The sequence below is a fragment of the Pararge aegeria genome, chromosome 15 (assembly GCF_905163445.1).
Source record: "Pararge aegeria chromosome 15, ilParAegt1.1, whole genome shotgun sequence".
In the NCBI taxonomy this organism is placed as follows: Eukaryota; Metazoa; Arthropoda; class Insecta; order Lepidoptera; family Nymphalidae; genus Pararge; species Pararge aegeria.
Genome location: NC_053194.1, coordinates 8,484,638 through 8,499,522, shown reverse-complemented (window position 1 = coordinate 8,499,522; position 14,885 = coordinate 8,484,638). Strand labels below are relative to the sequence as shown.

The 14,885-nt window shown below is 33.8% G+C and overlaps 1 protein-coding gene across 2 annotated transcripts in view; it reads left to right on the top strand.

Moving 5' to 3' along the window:
• Positions 1-14,885, top strand: part of LOC120629689 (monocarboxylate transporter 10-like) — a 215,796-nt gene that overhangs the window by 146,020 nt on the left and 54,891 nt on the right. Inside the window, exon 1 of one of the 2 annotated variants that reach the window (XM_039898668.1) lies at positions 11,344-11,405. The exons of the other annotated variant lie outside the window; for it this stretch is intronic. The gene's annotated coding sequence lies outside the window, so the exon portion shown is untranslated. Of the gene's footprint in view, positions 1-11,343; positions 11,406-14,885 lie in introns of those variants that run through there. 2 annotated transcript variants of the gene reach the window in all.

Genomic DNA, 14,885 nt, shown 5'->3' with positions numbered 1-14,885 from the left:
TATACCTACGAGATAGAATAAACCATAACTCTTCTCTTTAATTCAATCTGCGATATAAGTTATTTTTATATAAGGAAATATGTTTTGACTGTTCATCAACGCCTTCCTAAATTCCCTTAAGCCAAAAAATATTAAGATTTATGGAATCATTGGCGCAACCGCAAAAACTGAATTTTAACATTCTTATTAACTGTTGGTAGACAAAGTTCCTGTATGTACAGAAAGAAAATACAATTTCCTTACACTTTTCCCACTACAGCAGGGTATATAAGGTCTAAGATTATTGAGCTCACGTATTCAAATACAGATTATGGAATAAACAAACTGATGTTTATATTTTTTCCGTGACTTAAAAAAAATACTCAATTCAATAATTTTATTTCTATTTATTAACTGTGAACCCAGTCGTTTATAAAAAAATCTCAATTCAATAATTTTATTTCCTTTTATTACCCCGTCATTTACAAGCCGATTTTATAAATTACGGAATTAATAATTTGTAAATGAGTAGTTTGGTTTTAAAAAAATTGTATCCAAGTAAACGAAATCGTTTCGATTCGTACATAAAAAGCCTTGTTGTTAGGGATCCGGCCTTCTTTTCGGGCACGCACCTCTAATTTTTAGGAACTTTTAGATATCAGTTGTTTCAAAGGCGAAGGAAAACATCGTGAGGGATCTACCTGAGAGTAAGTTATTTTTTTTTAATTATATTACTTAGGTTTCGTTTTCTCAGTTCATAAACAAGCGTATTTAGGAAAATAGTAAAACAAATAAAATTCATTAGTAATTTATTTCAAATAGGCATACTATATAAGAACCTTTGTATGTTACTCGTCCCATCTAAGGCCGCATCTACACTTTCTATCAGGTGTGATTGTGGAGCGCTAGTCTATTAAAGTTAAAAATAGTTGGAAAATCCAAAAGTGCACGCCTCATAATCTCATTCATTACACTAAAATTGAGATTATTTTTAAATAATAATTAAACTACATCTAATTATACCGTGAAAAGTAAAAGGCTTCAAAATACTGAAGCCTATAAAAAAAAACAACTCTATAAGTGAAGTATTTCGCTCGTTATCGTGACCACAAGATACGGGATCCGCACATACAGACACGGACGTCAAAGACAGAACTTTAAAAAAAAAAAAAAAAACTAGTTTAAATAATAAAAAGAGATTTAAAAATTATCGTGAGTGTTAAAAATAGTTCTTTTTCTCAACATTTGTCTATTTATATTCACTTATAAAAGCAATAAAGAATAAAACAAGGGACATTTTAAATTGGAGAATCACTCGGCGTGCGTAAACTGACAGTAATACCCACCTCAACGCTTCGCTAATGAGGCGTGCAAAAAACGTCGAGTCTATTTGTAGTTGTTTTACTGCCCAAATAGTGGAGTTTCAGCTTAACGTCGCGTCTGATAATCTCAGTCATTAAAAAGGTATTCAGTTAACGTAATCATCATTATTATCTAGCATCTGATCTCCTAGCTGTGGAAGACCATTAAGCAGTGGATCAGCGACACTAACTCTTTAATCGCTGAATATTAAGAAATGATTAAAAGGCAACATATACTTTTATTTAATAATACTATTCTTGACCGCGTTAATGATTTAATGGCTATCTTAGTATGAATAACAGGCAATTTTGCAGAAGATTTCTGTGTTCTTATTAAAATTTAAGGCATCAATGTTTAATTTTGTTCAGGCAACTAAAAATTGCAAACGAGGTGGAAATGGAAAAGTGCATTGAGCGGCCACGTAGCGTTTTAGTTTGCAACGTTCTGAAATCTAATACGATCATGTCACGCTCTCAAGTCAGCCTTAAGGGATTTAAGAACTTGGACCCTCGACGCTGCTCTAATACGGTTTGACTGGCATATTTTCAAACATAAGATTATTTTAAAAAGTAATAATCGATGGAACAAGCTGATGATCTGACGGTAAGTGGAAAAACATTGCCTATAAACAGAGTAATACTTAACAGAGCATGCCAGGCAGAAATCAAAATGGCGAAAGTAATTCCCCGGACGAGCTCTTGTCACAAAAAGCTCTACTACTATAATAATAATAATAATAATCTTTTTTCAAAGGTATAAACCCAGATATTCAAATACAAAGAGAGATAAATTGAATTTTAAATAACAATGAAATAATAATTATAAATAACAATAACATACTATAGCAAAACAGAATCTAGCTCTACTATTTCAAACTTTTCCTTTTATAATATACAATACTTTTCATATTACAATCTCGGGTTTCTTATATTCTGAATACAGTAAATCGAAAGAAAGGATAAGAATAACAAAGTATTTTAATAAAGCTATACATATATTCATAGTAGCGTCGGAGCTTGCGGATGTTGCATATTAAATTCCACACTTTGAAACAGTGAGAATGTTTTCATGTTAACCAGTGTGACAGCGAGTTAAGTGCATGGATGTCAAAATAAAATTATACATCGCACAGCGTTTAGTTTTAAATGGCATGTCATTAGTTACGATGTTGATTTGTTGATAAAAGCACTAAGCTCATATAATATATACTTTCATTAGCTGTTGCCAAGACTGCTCGCGTTTCTAGTTTTTAAATTGAAACTTTTATTAATTCGTCTCAAATTTTTCCATCTTTGTGTTGCATGTCGCGTGACGGTTGGCCGCGGAGTAGGGATAAAGTGACAGGCGCTCATCAGAGCAGCCGAGGCCAATATGGCGGCACCTATAGTTCGCATCAGCTGACCGTGTAGTGTATAGGCTATCACTCATTTGTGCCAGTGCTCCATAAAATATTCAGACTCAAGGATTATAAAATATTGTTTTCAGTTTTTTTGATATGTGTATATCATCTAAATGATTGTTAAGTATTATGTATGTCGTACTCTAGGACACAGAGTTCAATAAAAATATTAGTCGGAGACCTAGTCTACTTTTATCATTTTTATCATTTTCCATTATTATTCCCATTTTTCAAGTATAAAATTAATATTGATGAAGCTATTTTTATACCCTCAATGAAATATTATTTCGAAACTTTTTAGTTGAACGTCTATAATGTTAAAAAATGTTTCACTTTTACTGTGGTTTCATAAAACCACACAATCCTTTTTTATAGGTTACCTTTTTTCCCCGGACTAAAAACTCTATCTATCGCAAAGCTCCAGGTGCAATCTATCTGTATGCAATTACGTATACATTGGATAAGCTGTTAAGCTGTGAAAGCAACAAAGACTATTCTTTTTAATCCTTCTAAACGATTTCCAGGTGCATTTCCTTAATACGAAGTTAATCTACAAAGTGCAAGCTAACTTTCATAATTTTTCAGGGCTATTTCAATTTCTAAATACCAAATTCATGTATTTCAAGTACTCTTAAAACTCTTTTGAAACGTCAAGTCTGTCTTTTTTTCGACTGACTGAAGTTCGGCTAAAAAACAGCCGGCAAGAAGCTCAGCAGTTGCTCTTTTCCAACATTTTCATATTGTGTTTAATGTCGCTGAAACGTGTCCCAATTGCTTTTCTGGCATACAATATCCATTTACGACATGCAATATCTTCCATCTATGTATTTCGAATTTCAAAGTTATTCTTTTGTATCTTAAAGTTGAAAATTTCAACACTATTTTTTTATCTCGCTGTAACGGTTACCGGGTGGTTTTTCGGGACACAAGATATACTGTCAATGATCAGGATACATTTGTGGAACATAATATACTAAGATATAAAATAAATATATATACAGAATACCGTGATCAAAGGATTGGTGTAGCAAAGCTGTCCATCTATTAAAGACCGGGCGGCGGCCGCTTTCAAAGCGCGTAAACTATTAGAGCGAATGAATTGTAGAAAGACAGTTCGTCATAGTTTTCAGGTAGAAATTCTCGAGGAGACTTGGGAAAATGCTAGTTTACATATTATGCTCCTTACAATTTTGAACTCAACAATTATAGCGCCGATCTTGACAGTATTTGCCAGAATCTCCGTGGAAAAGGATGGATTTTTATTCCAAAAAAGAAGCTGCTATGAATCTCACAAGATTATTTTATTATTTTTCAAATCATTAAATCAAAGTTATTTCATCTAAAAAGCAGCTTTTATTAGAAAATGAGACATAAAAATTACCTTCATTTATGAAATATCGAGCGTAAGACTCGACGACTCACATATTTCAAAGTCAATTCATAAATATTTATAAAACCTATTTATAGTTGCCCTTAAAATATATTTGGTATAAATTGCTTCTCAGATATTATTGGAAGCGCGCATTAATAAAGATTCAGGTCGTACCTTACTGTACGGGGCATGCCAAAATACAGACATAAAGATGTTACCACAACTTAACCATGTTTGATGTTTATGATGCTTATTTTCTCCAAGAATATTTCATAGATGGTCTCGTAACTACTGGACGTTTCTTTGTTGGTTCCGTATGTTCTCTAATTATATTATAGGACAGAAAAGATATACCACATATATACAACGTGTAGCGGAATTACGAAATACTGTTGAAGAGTGCAAAATATATCATAAGGAATCATCCTGAAGAATAATAAATCAAAAGAAGCATATTTTCTTTTCCATACAAACTAATTCAAAACATTATAAGGGTTTACTTGTGACAACCCTACTAAAGATACTTACGCTACGCGACGCTGAACTAATAAAGTTACAGGGAGTCACTTGATTTTAATTTTGAATTGGATGTTAGGGCTGAATCTGATTTATTTTAGTATGGAAATGGTTTACTAAAAAAACTATTAGTGTATTAGTTTCATCAGTTTCATAGATAAGATTCAGAGACACTAAATAATGTACCTCTAAAGCCTCTGAAGTATTATTTCGGTTTTCATTTACACGTTGTATAGCGTCCTAATGTTCACATACGTGAGTGGTACCCAAACTAAGTTATTACCATACGTGAAAAGATAAGTCTTTTCACAATATGGCATTTTGAATATTTATTCACTTTTTAAAACTACCCCTTTTGCAGTTTTAATTTGATTCACTCGTTGTAAATAAACGAATTGTGTAGTGACGGCAGAAAAGAGACCCCTAATCTGCAAGCAGGTGTCGTACGAGGCGACTAAGGGATTATAACAGAGAGCGGGCAAAAGCGTCCTCTGTACTACTACTATCATGGTCTGCGTGGGGATTATGGGGTAACCCTCTCCTCGGGGGAGGTCTTTAGCCCAGCAGTGACAGTTAAAGGCTTATTGATGAAAAAAATTATGTGCACATATACGTACATTTGCACAATTTAAGCGTTGATATCCCAGTAGGTCCCACGACTTCACTTTCGGGGGGCCGACTTCGAATCCCAACTTCCAGTATAGATACTGCTTTGAGCGACGTTAGTGAACCCCTAGGCTCCCAAGCTTATTCTTAAGCATCATCATCATCAAACATCATCCATCCATTACTGGCCGACTATAGGACACGGATCACCCCTCGGAATGAGAAGGGAAGCCAAGCTGGAAAACGACGGATTGGCGAACTTCACACACACACATCGTGAACTATCCTGAATGCTCAGGCATGCAGGATAGTTCACGATGTTTTTCTTTACCGTCAAATCAAGTGATATTTAATTACTTAAAATGCACATAACTTCGAAAAGTTAAAAGGCCCGGGATTGAACTCGGTCTCCCCGAAAAAAGGCTGAAAGTCTTACCCTTCTTATAAGATACCGCTATCATTTTTATACTTTAGTAACTAACTAAGGGTGATTCTATTTGAAATCCTAAAAGAAATGGAAGTTTCCTAAAATTATAGTTACTCTGTCAGGTTTATTGTGACTATGTACCTAACAGCTGCTTTAATTTTCTTTAAATCACGTACTCTAATAATAACATCAATAAGATATGGAATCAAAGAAAACATATGTTTTCAAACCTCTAGGAATTAGATTGGTACTTTTCTTTTATTTATTTTATTCGGACAGCCGGTTGGCGCAGTTAGCAGCGGCCCTTCTTTCTGCGTCTTAGGCCGTGGGTTCGATTCCCACAACTGGAAAAAGTGTTTGTGTGATGAACATGAATGTTTTTCAGTGTGTGGGTTTTTATCTATATATAATAAGTAGTTATGTGTATTATATTCATAAAAAATATCCATCAATTATCTTAGAATAGAATAGAATAGAAATACTTTAATGCAATACAACACAATAGGAAAAACACAAGGAAAACAGTAATAGTACTTAGGTACTGCGTACTAGGGTGCAAAGGCGGCCTTATCACTAAAAGTGATCTTTTAAAAGCAACCTAAGCGTATGAAGCCGATAAAAAAGTGGAAAGTGGGTGGTGCATAAAAAATATTACAAAAAATAAAATAAACTTACATGAACATGTGAGTATGTTCATGTAAGTTTATTTAATTTTTTGTATATTACATATTAACTACAAAATTATCGATATAAATTTATATATCTTAATATATATAAATCTCCTGTCACGATGTTTGTCCGCGATGGACTCCTAAACTACTTAACCGATTTAAAATTAAATTGGCTCACCGTGAGCGGTCTGGTCCAACTTAAGAGATAGGATAGCTTAGATCTTTAATTATAGTCACAATTTTATTTTATTGCAAATTATTTGTCTATAATTAATTTGCCACATGTTATATATATATACTACTATACTCATTTAAAGCTTAGCGATACTGAATACTTTAAAAACAAAATCAAACGCAGACGAAGTCGCGGGCAACAGCTAGTACTATAATAGATATTTATGATATATATTTATGCTATTATAAACTAACATAATACTCAATTACATACATAAGTAATTTTTATCTTAGTTCATCTTAGTACCCGTAACACAAGCTACGCTTACTTTGGGGTTAGATGGTGATCTGTGTATTGTCTTAGTATATTTATTTATTTATTTTTCTTTATGTGCTAAGTTTAATAGTGATAAAGCTTTTTGTGACAACTCGTCAATCGTCAAGCAGCATTGTTTGCAATGATTTGTACCGGGTTTATTATTAACTAGCTGACCCGCGCAACTTCGTCTGCACGTAGAAAAAAACCTAGAAACTAATTGCAGCGCTACCTACCAGGTAGACCTGGGACAGTGGACATTATTCACGACCGACTTGTTATTCTATACCCGTCGCAACTTCTAAGCGATAGTTTCAATTTGAATATTTTAAAACTGAATTTGCAGGTATATAATCAAACTTAATATTTATATTACTTTACTTCTTTCACATTTATAATATTACTATTAAGTAGGATGATACGCATGCATTGGATCGTTGTTCCATATGCCTCGCGACTTACTGTTATCTGTGAAGAATTACGTCCTTTATCTCCGATAATATATATCAGATCTTCATTAAAATTAGACAGAACAGGCTCGAAAGTATAATTATAAAAAATAATTATAAATTGGGTGAAATTTAACGGAGCTATGAAGTAAAATTGATAAAAAATTTCATCCCATTTCCCGGAGAAAACTTATTGTTTATCGGGATAAAAAGTATCATATATGTTGACCCGGTATATCAGCTACCACTATACAAAATTTTATTTATATCCGTTCAGTAGTTTTCACGTGATGCCCGGACAGACAGACAGACAGACAGAAAAAATTAAATAAAAGTCTACTTTTGACTCAGTGTCGATTATAAAACATCCCCCGGTCAAAATTTTCAAAATATATTAAATGTACAGAAATCTTGCAGTTACAGTTTTATTATAAGTATAGATATGTTTAACAGGTTTGATCATGAACCATTTAATTAAGTAAAAGTTCCTCTGTATTCTTTTGACACACTTTGGAAATCTATTTATCTAATAAGTTTGTTTTAATTGCTCGTTCAAAATACTGGAATACTATCGTCTTTTAATCAAAACAAGTGTTAGTATATTCTTTTTCGTTTTATTCTGGCACAGCAAAATGTTTATAATCTTACCATCGGCTACGTTTGACATCGTGTGGCATACTTTCAACGTGCGGTATCTTACCATCGGCTTGCAGGAGATAAAATTTATACACGTAAAATACTAAACGGAGCGATTAACCAACGTCAAACCCTTTTGCTTAAAAAATGCGCCACCTAGTCATTGTATTAATTCTCAATCGGTTCTAGGCGTGGGCCATCTCTCCTTATTTTTATCCTTCTATAAGTTAGCCCTTGATTGCAATCTCACCTAGTGGTAAGTGGTCAGATAGAAACTGGGTATCCTGTAACCCCTTATCGGTTTCTTCGCGGCATCGTACCGGAACTCTAAATCGCTTGTCGGTTTGGTAATTCGGAAACGATAAATTCCCAAAGTTCCCGCTGGGAATCGAACCCGGTGCCTCCCACTTATAAGACCGCCGTGTCTGGGAGGTTTTCAAAATAAAAGAGAGGGCTTCAGTGTTTCTAAAAGACGCTGCTGTAATCCTGATTGTCGTGCTATCAAATGTGAGTGATGGAATACGAACCGTGATCACCGTTATACTGGGTTAAACCCTGCCAATTTCCTTTGGATAAATTACTGATTGGGATAAATCACTAAAAGAATCAGAGTTAGTTACTTCGCTCAACCACTCAAGAAACTCAAGTAGCAATGGGCAGGGCACATAGCTCAGAGAACCGATGTATGGTGGAGTCACTAAACATAGCTTTGGTAGACCCTTGACTAGGTTTATAGACGACGTCAAGCTAGCCGCTGAACGCAAGCAAGACCGTAGAATTTGGAACACCCGACAAAAGATCTTACGTCCATCGGACGTTGGTTGGTTTACATGATAATAATGATCATTATAGTATTTCCCAAAGGCAAAGTTTATAGAATCATATCAAAGGTACCACAGAGATAAATAATCGATTTAAATCTATCATCAAGGAAGGATTCGTCTTTAATAAGCCTGGAATGAAATACGATGTTAAAGGTTGTATGGAAAATTTGTATACATTGAAAATAAGTAGCAAGATATTATTTTGCCTTCTGACCGCCTTTCGAATTTAACTAGGCCCTTGGGGCGCCCTGAAAATTGAAAAGTTATGTAAATAAGTATGTCACTACGCAATTTCCGGACTTAGTAAAAACTACTTCCAGACACCACGAGCAACTAAGTTAAAACTTCAATAAAATTAATAACGACCTAAAGTTTTTCTAGGAAACTTTTAAGCCTCAGCGCGATCAGTATTAGATAGTAAGTAATTTTGCTTGATAGTAAACATGTAGCTTATTGCGTGTTTTATTAGTATTTTGTTTTTTATTTTTTTTAATTCTTGCGACTACAAGTTTTCTCGGTATAACAAGTATAAGTATAATCTACATAGGTCTAGCTGTGAAGTCTGCATCCTATACACATCTAAACCGATGTTGGCATGATTTTGATCTTTTTTTAATTCGGGTAACCAAGTCTTTATGCATAAAAACGAATCCTCTTAGAAAGAAGGGTCTCTTCTTAGAATGAAAAAAGCTTAGACCGTAGTCCACCACTCTGGTCAATTGCGGAGTTGTAGACCTTACACGGCCTTGAAAGCATTATGGAGAACTCTCTGGCGTGCAGAATATACGTTTATACGGCACTCATTAACTGAAGGTTTGGTATAGATTAATAGGTTAGCAAAAGTGATTTTCGAAGGTATAAACTTTCGGATAACAGTTCGGCCTATGGAGACCTTTATTGACAATAAGGTCAGGGTCCGTAATATGTCTTAGTATCTATGCTAGGTACGTAAAAAAATATTGTGTTTATAAATTACAACATTGTCGACCTCCCTTGCGCATTATTGAGAATTTGTAAATTCTGCATTTTTTCTCTTTAGTCTCTTTTAAAGTCATATAATGCCTGAACACATTCCTACTATAAACCTTTTAAAATTTATATATAGGCCGCTATATTTATCTATATATACAAAAGAGAAAGTGTGTGGGTATGTTCCGTAAAGGCTCCGAAACGGCTGGACCGATTTCAATGAAACTTTCAGGGAATCTTCGGATTGACCTGGCGAGTAATCCTGTAAAGTTTGGTGACGATTGGAGCACTCCTATATTTGAACTGTCAAACTGTAAAATACAGCTTTTTTTTACTATGATGATATTCTATTGTTGGGTGTACTTGGGTGTAGATAATGATCTACACCCGCTCGAGAAGAGAATAGAAGAGAATAAATACGGAGAGAAATAAATGATTTAATATATTATGAAACTTAAATTAAAAAAATAAAGCAAAATCTAGGCCGGCGAAGCGGGCTGGGTACGCTAGTACGCCGTATTATTAGATGAACTTTTACATTATTAATAATAAGAAGGAAAAATCTATGGCCATATTAAAATTAGTCTTGATTGTTTGTAATAAATATACTAAAAAAATCTCATATAGGACTTCTTCTATTTCATGTAAAGACTTATTAGTGTACTGCTTATAGGAAATATAAAAAAAAATATTAGCTTAGCAGCATTGCTGTGTTCCGGTGTAATTACAGACAGATGAGGCTTAATACCAACGCATCTGATTGGTGGCACTTTGTAGGACGTTTTCTTTACATGCCCTGCGAAGTGTTCACTATATACAGTCAATGGTTTTAACTTAGGTGCCCATCAGGTGGAACATCTGCTGGGTATGTCAATAATTTTTATAAAAACATTCATAGAGTAAATCTTTTTTTTGTTATTTTCCCTTTTTTATATTTGTTTATTATTTATAACCCTTTTTTTCTAATTTTATAACACGCTATAACGTATATAATAATTAAAAAAATTTAAAAGCAATTATTATGACAAGACAAAAATTAGATTACTATTGATTGGGCTCTTTAAAAATATTTTGCAACGCCAGCAATAAATTCAAGTCAAAGGATACAATTAATCACATTTAATGTGCTATTTCTTTACATACCTGTTCGGAACTGTCATAAACAAGCCTTATTTCACTATCATACAATATCATCAGGCATGGCATTAAAAGCGCAAAGCTAATTTATTTCCCAAATAAAAAGCGGCGCGGTACAAATAAGATCGAAAGTTGTATGTATCGATACAGATTATTGTGAAACATAAGTAATAGTTGAACACGTAGTTTGGCAGGTAAGTGTAATAATGCAACTAGGTGTAAAAGGCGAGGAGTTTCTGAACTGTGCGTGCTGTTATGGTTACGATTCGCAAGGGCGGATAATAGTCATGCAGCGTGCCGCGTTCACACCGGTCGTCGAATGTGGAGCACGCGACGGGGTAACAGCGATGCCTTCGACAAAAAATCAGTGTAAGCTCCACACCAAAGCGTTGCGGTCGCGCGCTATTTGCCGCCAATGCCGGTTCAGCGAAGAACTTCGATCAAGTCCGCGAACTTAGACGAATACTTTATTTTGAAATTAGAACTTTTTTTAAATTAAACTTATCTTTATTTAGAGGGTTATGTAGTGGTAGTTTTTAGTGAGAAGTGCCCTTTTTGTAGTGGGTGTGTAAGTTAGCGACATATGGTCCGAGGTCCGGCCTAGTTGGGACCGTCTAAGATAGATCATGATATTCGAGCACGTGTGTATATTGCATAGGAGCACACCGTTCACTTATTTTGTTACTTAACGCTGACATATTTTGTTTATAACATGTTATACCTATGTATGAGTCATCGATACAGATTCGGCTGCGATATCGGCCTAATTCATAATGAGAACAATTTTAGATACGTAGGTACCTACTTACTTTAATATTTTTATTGTGATAAAAGTTTTGCGGAACATTAATGTTAACTTTACGTTTTCTAATGGTATAGGTATTTAAATATAAGTTAGCACAAACTTATCTCACCACTGGGTATGAGTCTGGACTGAGTTGATCTTTATAGTTGCCTGAATGAAACGAGCTTCTTTACTTAGACGAAATTGCACTTAGTCCGTCCGTCCGCCTGTAAGAATCATATAACTTCTGAATTAAAAAACAAAAATAAACACTTCAAATGCAATAAAAACACTCACCAACCTAAACCCAAAACAAAAAAAAAATTGTTCGCGAAAAAAATAACAAAAAATAATATGAAGGAACGAAACGAAGAAAAGGAAAGCTTCAATTTTAAAAGTAGGTACAGGTACTTTAAAAATTTAATCGTTTACTACCTGCTGCATTATGTCTCGGTGCAATCTAAAATACAGTTTCAATTTTAAAAAAATGTAGTTTTTGATGATAATATACTTTAACAAATATCTAATTCTCAAATATATAGAACATAACCACTTATAAATTCAAGTATTACACTTGAATATTGTATAATCTGCAAATATTAATTTCACCAACCCGGGGTAGGTACATGCTTTAAGTACGTGGCAAATTACCCGTTATTAATGAAAGTTGCTGTCCAAATTCATTATAAAAGGGTACCCGTCTAAACTATGCGTAATCATGGGCCTTCATAATTTTAAATAACAACAAGTTTATTCTTTGTAATTAAATATACTAAAGTTTCAGACTCTATGAGAAGCGTAGCGTTATTGACATTCATTATTTCTAATGATTACCATGTTGAATCCAAGTTTCTACCACTGCGCTAAAGAGATCGACATGCTGTGTAAAGTAAAGTACAGTTAAATATAATTTCGTAAGTAAGTTTAAAGCGTCCATTAAGAGTTTGTAGGTCAAAACGTTCACTCCCATCACAAAATCAATCGCCATGATAGGTATAACTCAGACTGCCTAATCATTTGATTACTGCTTTTAAAAACTCCACCTTCCATCCATCCATAACCACTAATCCTTACTAATAATAATAATAATGTGAAAGTGTGTTTGTTTGTTCTACCTTAACGCCCTAAACAAACAACCAATGAACTTGATTTTTTACAAAGAGTTAGTTGAAAATACGCCAAGTAACCTAGTCTACTTTTTATGCGAAGAATACAAACGGTTTCCACGGAATTTGTAGAAAACTCTCATTAAAGCGAACGAAGTCGCGGGCAGCAGCTATTATTATTATAAATGCGATAGTATTTCTGCACTGTACGAAACTTGATGAAAGGTATGTATTTATAACTTTAATCGCACCGGTGGTAGAGTCACTACAAATAGGCAGACTTGACGTTTCAAAAGTGCTTATAAAGTAGGTTTACTTAAATTGAATTGAATGGCAAACCCTAGATGGACAAAGAGTATTCCAGAAAGAAGCCCGGGAACCATTTTAAGAAACCCTGTTGTGCAATTTTCTTTTTAAAATAATATTTGTGTCGGTTACAACAAGCGATGGTTTCTTTTTAAATCCGTGACAACCAGATAAATCTGAACTTTGTCATTATTTTAAGAATTGCGAGAACTCACTCCTTTTTTAGGGTTCCGAGTTCGGGATACAAAATTATAAACACACAATTTTCAATTCAAATGCAGTCACTAATAAAAAAATGTCAAACACACATCAAAAAAAATAACTCGATTATTATAAATACAATAAATATTAGCAAAACTTATTAACTTAATAATATAAACGAATTGCGAAGCATATTTAAAGTAATCAGCGATCTACAATGTAAACTTCTCACAGCCAATCACCATTGAACCGAAAAAAAAAGAAATTCAACGAATGCGTGTGCCAAGTCAGGTCTTAATTAAAAGCTTTATAAAAGGAGAGACAATATCATTAACAATCAGTACCAATTCTCTTCGCTTGATATAGTTTTAAAATAAAACAATTTATATGCTGTTGAGTAGGTATTTATTGTTACATTTTTGTAATTATCATAGTAACAACTGTTTGGTATGCCAACTTTTGGCTACAGGGAATATATAAATATCAAGATATGATTTTTCCATTGTTCTGCTGAGTGTTAGACTCTTATCAATACCATTGAATTATTTTAACACGATAATTTTATTAGAATTTGTGATCTTAATATCGTATAAAGTATGTTATCATAATACCTTTTTTAACTAAGATTGTAAGAACTATTCACAGTTAGGACATCAGAAAGAAAGTTGCTGACAAATAAAAATGGTAAACATATAACTGCTTACATAATTCCTCAAGTAATAAATAACCTGGATGATAGACTTAATCAGAGATAATGATGCGGATAAACTGAAGTCATCCTTTATTTGTCATATTTAGACGGTAAAAGCACCCAATTAAACCTGAGTGGTTTCTGTGATGCTGATAAAATTATTGGAATGGAATAAATATATTTGTTTATTAACTGCAATAGCTTTAATAAAACGAACCGAAAATAACTTACACTATACTTCCAAATGAATTAAATATGCCATATGCTAGAGGCTTAACGGTGTAGATAACTAAAAAATATTGTCTTCACACTGAATTTTACCATCACAATCTTTTACAGCTTCGTTATATGAGCCAAGGCTCGCAATTCCTATAATATGAAAATTCCTTACTCATATAATTTGTATCATTATTATCATCCGCAGACTATAAATAATCCCAACGCTACTTGCATTGATGCAGCTTGGTGGGTTTTAACGACTATTACCACAATTAAATGAGAATAACTGGTACCGACGGATTTACGTTCTCTCCTAGTCATGAAGGCTGACACCACCAACTTCTTAGGAAGTTGGTGGTGTCAGGCTCCGGGCTGGTGCTTCTTTTTTAGAAAACGAGCTCTTGCCCGCGACTTCGTCTGCGTTTGATTTTGTTTTTTGGCATTAAATTTAGTTGTAGATCTAAAAAAATTCAAGTATTCAGTATCGCTAAGCTTCAAATGAGGGGTTTGCAGCTGTCCGAGTTCTGTCCTCTATCTCCAACCACAGTTTGCGCAAAATTAAGCACATAGTATAACCTATATACCTAGTACAAAAATAATTATTTAAATCGGTTATAATTTGTCGGAGTTATGGTGTTACATCGTCAAACACTCATCCCCTCTCCCAAAGGAACCGAGTTTAATGTTGGGATAAAAAGTATCCTATATTCCTATCCTATTTATATCCTTCTAACACTTCCA